We start from the raw sequence: 3,569 nt of genomic DNA on the forward strand, positions 1-3,569 counted from the left end.
GATTACTAAGATAATTTTTAATCCAAACTATAACAGGACCAGTTCCCAAAGTTAGCTCGAGTTTTACCAGAAGTTTTGCGTGTGATACGCGGTCAAACGCTTTAGAAAAGTCTAGAAATATGAGGTCTATTTGTTTCTGGTTATCAATGCTCAAGGATATATCATGTATTAATTCAATTAACTGAGTAATAGTGGGAAGGCCCTTACGAAAACAATGTTGGCAGGGGGTTAAAATATCATTTAATTCTTGGAAGGCATTTATGTGTTTCAAGATAATATGCTTTAGTGGCTTGCATACGTGCTGGTTAATGATATTGGTCTAAAATTCGAGGGGTCAGATTTATTTCCCGATTTGTGTACTGGGGTTATTTTTGCTGATTTCCATTCCCTGGGAAGGCTGCAAGTGGATAATGATTTGTTAAAGAGTAGAAAAAGGAATTTGGCCACCCACTCAGCATATCGATGCAGAAATATGTTAGGAATGTTATCTGGCCCTGGTGCTTTCTTAGTGTCTAAATTTATTAATAGATTTAATACTCCTATTTCTGTTATAATTATAGGTTCCATCTTCATACCTGTGCTAGAGTTCATTGTGGCAAGTTTTCCATTATCACTTGTAAAAATGGAGCAGTAGTAGTTGTTCAGAGTAATCGCAGTATGTTTCTTATCTTCGGTAGATGTTTGTCTTTCATCTCGTTTTTTTAGGGTTCAAATAACGCCAGAATTTTCGGGGAGCATTTTTCAGGAAATTGGGAAGTGTTTTTGTAAAGTAGTATGATTTTGCTCTATTAATCTTTGATTTCAAATCGTCAATGACAGAAGTTAATTTTTGTACTGTGCGTTGCGACGGATGGCTTTTTTGGTTTCGTCGGAGCCGGCGAACTTTCCTTTTTGCGTGGATAACGGTTCGAGTTATCCAGGTGTTGTGTTTGTGCGTTTTCTTAGTCTTGAATGGGACGTAATTAGCGATCTTATGTGACACTACTGATTTGAACCTTTGAAAAAAAATTTCTATGTCTGTGTTTGCATCATGTGAGAGTTCATTGAATGACGACAGTTCATGAGACAGTGTATCAATGATGCTTGTATCGTCAGCTCTGCTGTAGTCTTTGTATGTTTTTGTTTATTGCGAAGGTAGCGAATCGTGATATGGTACCGCACATAATACTAGTTTTTGGTCCGACAGGCCAGATGACACTTCGATATTAGCTTTATGACTGGGAAAATGATCACTTAGAAATACTAGATCTAAAATGTTACAGCTGGATCCTTGTACGCGAGTGGGTTCAGTTACTATCTGGGTTAGATTAAAAGAGAGCATGATGTCTAATAAGTTATCTTCGCAAGGTGAGTGGTGGTGTAGTGTGTGCCAGTTGATATCGTGTAGATTGAAATCGCCTAATAGTATCACCTTGTTTCTCTTCACATACTGCTGCATATACACGTGCAATGATTGTAGAACATTCAAATCAGAGGAAGGACTACGGTAAATGCATCCCACAATGAAGATGCTAGTAGTAAGGCAAAGTGTGCAAAAAACGGCTTCAACTCCTTCGACCTGAGGCAGTGTAATGAAAGGGATTTCTTTTTTTAGCAGTAAAGCAACGCCTCCGCCTCGAGTTAATCGATCTTAGCGAACAATGACGTAGTTTGCGGAAGTAATTTCTAAACCTTTGATGTCTTTGTTTAGCCAGGTTTCTGTTATGCCTATAAATGCCGGTTCGTAAGCTATTAATATTGATTCGAGGGGACCGAGTTTACCAATGACACCTCGAGCATTAATATTAATGAAGCTTATTTTGGACGTTGTGTGTGGTGCGGACGGAGGGTCCGTGCACCGATGTCCTGATTTTTTGTGATGTTTGAATTTGAAGTTACGGGTGACACGTCATTCTTTTCCTAGTCCCAAAAATAAAGACAACTATTAATCTTTAGTTTGTCGTACACCAATGACACCTTACCACCGGAATCCTTCCTTGGTTTTCCATATTCCCACAACTTCTTCCTAATGTTTCGAACACGCGGTGAAAAGTCCTCGCTGATCGTGTAGGCAGTATCTTTGAGTTTGCGACAGTTGTGCAAAATTTTAGTTTTCTCTCGGAAGTCTAACAATTTAAAGATTACTGGCCTAGTTTGTTTGCCATTGGTTTTCCTAGCCTATGTATACGTTCAATAGCCACTTCCTCTAGTTGCAAGGTATGCTTAATGACATTTTCATTAACTGCGTGTTCCAGTGATTCGTAATTTTCTTCCTCGTCTTCCGGTATGCCGTACACATAAGGTTCGATCTTCTAGACCGATCCTCTAGATCGTCTTATCTTAGCTCTAAGGAAGTTACAATTTCTTGCAAGCTAGCGACTTGTTCAGTGCAGGCTGAAACATTCTTTTCAAGGCATGCCAACTGTTCTAGTTTATTATCGATAGATGTCAGTCGTTCTTCTTTTATTGTCTTTATGTCTGCGGCGTTTTGAGTAAGTTGTTCGGCAAGATCTGACAAGTCGGGACCGGGATTGGTCTCTACATCACCGGAAAGCAATAGTAAATTTGCAAGATACACTATGTCACTGAGAGAACCTAGAAGTACCGTAGGGCACGGCAGCAGGACGAGACAACGCTCACTGGAGCGAAAACATTTTCCATAGCGCCTTCTTACCTGCGGAAAGAAGACGAACGGATGAGCCATCTGCGTACAAGCCCTGCTGCCGTGCCCTTTGGTAACTGGTAGCTCGCTGTCGGCTTTTATGTCCCGAGAAGTGTGAAGCGCCGCGGTGGATGGCTTGAAGAGTGTCCTGTCGCTGGAAGTAGACGATGTTGGGTTCCCATCCGCGGGATGCAAGAGAGCAGACGGCAAAAAGCTGCTGTTCTGTAGCACATGCGCGCGGTAGATCGAGAGGCTGTATACTTCTTGATGTACCGCTGGTATCAGCAGCAGGCTGGCGATGATCTGCGGAGAGAAGACGAACGGATGAGCCATCTGCGTACAAGCCCTGCTGCCGTGCCCTTTGGTAGCTGGTAGCTCGCTGTCAGCTTTTATGTCCCGAGAAGTGTAAAGCGCCGCGGTGGATGGCTTGAAGAGTGTCCTGTCGCTGGAAGTAGACGATGTTTGGTTCCCTCCGCGGGATGCAAGATAGGAGACGGCAAAAAGCTGCTGTTCTGTAGCACATGCGCGTGGTAGATCACGAAAGGCTGATATACTTCTTGATGTCCCGCTGGTATCAGCAGCAGGGTGGCGATGATCTGCTGAAAGAAGACGAACGGATGAGCCATCTGCGTACAAGGCCTGCTGCCGTGCCCTTTTCCATTCAAATTCCATTTTCAAATTGAGTCCACGCAGAGGGATTCAGCTGCTCAGGATGAATTCGCTGCGGAGCGTCAAGCGTATCGAATCACGAAGACAACGACCAACTTCTTCGTCCTCGAGAGCGCCAGCACGCGATGCATGTCAGTGGCAATAACGATGAAGATTACCACACTACAGTTTCCCCCCGGGCAGAGAAGGAGCCATCCTGGCGACTCATGGAGCCGAAAGGACAGACGGATCGTAGTATGGCTTGATTCAGTCCACATGA

General features: G+C 43.4%; 1 pseudogene; it reads right to left on the bottom strand.

Moving 5' to 3' along the window:
* Positions 1–1,695: 1,695 nt before the first annotated feature.
* LOC146177545 (uncharacterized) lies at positions 1,696–3,267 on the bottom strand (annotated as a pseudogene).
* Between the last annotated feature and the right edge of the window lie 302 nt (positions 3,268–3,569).

Source organism: Amblyomma maculatum, chromosome 10 (assembly GCF_055883805.1).
Source record: "Amblyomma maculatum isolate TAMU_Amacu chromosome 10, ASM5588380v1, whole genome shotgun sequence".
In the NCBI taxonomy this organism is placed as follows: domain Eukaryota; kingdom Metazoa; phylum Arthropoda; class Arachnida; order Ixodida; family Ixodidae; genus Amblyomma; species Amblyomma maculatum.